Source organism: Aegilops tauschii, chromosome 4 (assembly GCF_002575655.3).
Source record: "Aegilops tauschii subsp. strangulata cultivar AL8/78 chromosome 4, Aet v6.0, whole genome shotgun sequence".
In the NCBI taxonomy this organism is placed as follows: Eukaryota; Viridiplantae; Streptophyta; class Magnoliopsida; order Poales; family Poaceae; genus Aegilops; species Aegilops tauschii.
The window spans coordinates 170,510,709-170,513,482 of NC_053038.3; positions in this window are offsets into that span (position 1 = coordinate 170,510,709).

The window sequence follows — 2,774 nt, forward strand, 5'->3', positions numbered from 1 at the left end:
CAGTCACAAGGAATATATTTTGAGTGAAACCTAATACGAGTATATTTTTAGTGATATATACACCAAACTAGATTGTTTTTCTGTCAAGTTTGTGAACATGTATTATTCTATTTTGGATCTGTTGCAATGCATGGGCACATTGCTAGTAAGAGTAGAGAAAAGGATCAACGAGGGAAGGCCTTATTTGCAAACGTGGAGAGGGGTATAGGTATCTTTTTGCAAAATTGCGATAGTTTCCTTCCTATCCGTTAGATATAAATCCGACGGCCTATATTGCAGGATGGCACGCACACCATCATCACCAATTTTGTTTTCTACTCCCTCCGTTCCTAATTATTTGTCTTTTTAGAGATTTCTTCAAGTGACTACATACGGTGCAAAATGAGTGAATCTACACTCTAAAATATGTCTACATACACATCTGTATGTGGTACTCCATTTGAAATCTGAAAAAGACAAATATTTAGGAACAGATGGAGTATAAGAGTAGACATGGAGATATATCTCCAGCATGGTCTACAACAAAAATGTGCTAGACTGGTTAGCGCCGGATGCTCGCAACGCGATGACTTGAGTTCGAATTATGTCTTTAACTTTAGATTTTTATATTATATATTACTTATTTAATATATACTTCTTTCGCAACTGTACGGACAGTGGAACCCACAGAGTACTTAAAATACAAGATTAAGGATGGACTTCTTTCTTTTTAACTTTCTGTACGACTGTAGCCACCCTGCAAGTCACGTGTACACTGTACATGCAATTAACTTTTTATAGAGGGAGAATCATACACGCAATTAACTCAAATGGATTGGATGTGACTCTATTATTTCCAGCATAAGAGCATCTCCAACGACAGCCGGCAAATTTCCTCCCGCTTCCTTCCGCGGAGGACGACATCAAATGCTAGCGGCATACATTTTCACAGCTCTAACCAACCAGATGAAATTCGTGCAAACACGAACTGTTTTCATATAAGCATGCAGGATTTCATATAAAAAAGCCGGATCTTCATATAAACATGATGGATTTCATTACATTTACATGAACTAAGTGGTGCTAATCCGGCTCTCTTGGTATAATTAATACTCCCTCGGTCCGGAAATACTTGTCCTAGAAATGGATGTATCTAGACTTATTTTAGTTATAGACACATCCAATTTATCCACTCTTAGAACAAATATTTCCCACCTGCAGGAGAGGGAGTACCTAATCTAAATGGCCGCCCGCGGATCCCATTGTCTTCCTCATGTCCGGCAGACACTTGCGGGGTCGATGAAGGTCCTCAGAAGAGATGGAGCAGCAAAGAAACCACTTGAATGCGCAGTCGTCGCCTCGGCGGTGGCCTTCATGGGACCCAAGTGGCGGCGGCCTCCCGTGTTCTACTTCTCCTCGATGATGGCGGCGGACACGGAGAAGCTGGCCACTAACTCGTCACTCTCCACACACCGGGCTTCTATCTCTGCCTGCATGGCATTGCCGCAGGCACGGGAGGCGCGCCCACAGACACGGGAGGTGCAGCCACCGCAGACACTGGTGGCGCGGTACGACGCGGCGGCGACGACGCCCGTACCGTCATGCTCGCCGCCGTGCCAGCGTGGAGCAACTCGCCACTCCTCATCGAGCTGAACTGGAGCGGCGACTTGCTGAACAACGCACCGGATTGGGGCGGCAACTGGCTCCGTCGGGCCAAGCAAGGTTGATGAAGCACCGAGCGGCCTCGCCCGTATCCGGAGGGCTCGGCGGGCCACCCATCCGAGTAGTATGCCGGAGAATGGCTCCTAGGAAGCCATCGGAAGAGTGGAGAAAATGGTGGTGGAGGAGATGGGGGAGCGGAGGAGGGGTGCGATTCTTGCCCGTTGTCTGTCTGGCCTCGTTTAAATAGAGGCGGACGGTAGGAGCTTGGCCGGCGTCTGGCCTAGTTTAAACTGAGGGCGGATGGGAGGAGCTCGGCTGGTGTTGCGTTTAATTTCGGCCCGCTCATGAACGGACGTGTGGCCGAAGTAGGTTTTTCCGTTTGCATGCGGGTTTAACGGAGGGGTTTGATGGAGGCGAGCAGACATGTTCAGCCGGGCGTACAGCAGGCGGCGCAGTACTATTCGATTTGACAGCAGGCGGCGCAGTTCCCGATATGGCTTTAATGCAGACGAGGGAGCGGTAGCGGTTCCAGAAATATTGAACGGCCAGTGATGCATCCTCCTTCAATTAGCATCGTGCATGCATGAGGGAAGTAATGGGAGGAGGACCGGGAAAAGAGGCTGCACAATGTGAATGCAACACAGTTTGCACTCATATAAAGGCGCCCCACCATTCCAATGCATCTACCACATCGTACGCACCTAGCATTTGCCTAAGCACCTACACTAAGCGCAAAAGTGCTCACTCCAGACCCATGGCGGCGATGCGCGCGAGCGGCAAGCGGCTGTGCCAGATGGTCCACGACGCCGTCCTGCGGCATGGCACCGAGGATCGTCTCCAGACGTTGTTCGCGACCGGCTGGTGGATGGCGGCCGTCGACGCCAATTACGACTCTTAGTCGGACCATATGATCGTTGCCACCACCAACAAGTTCACCGTCCTCAAGAAGCTCGGGGATGACATTGCCGTACTCCTCCAGCCCGCGCGCCCGGGCTCCTCAGTGCCTCCACCCTAATCGGCCTCCATGGCCGGAACCTCTTTCAAGCACTGGTGGCCATGCGACTGCCTGCCGACGCAATGAAGAATGTCTACCTGGAGGTCGCGCTCGCCGTGAGGCGCCTCGCCCTGCAAGA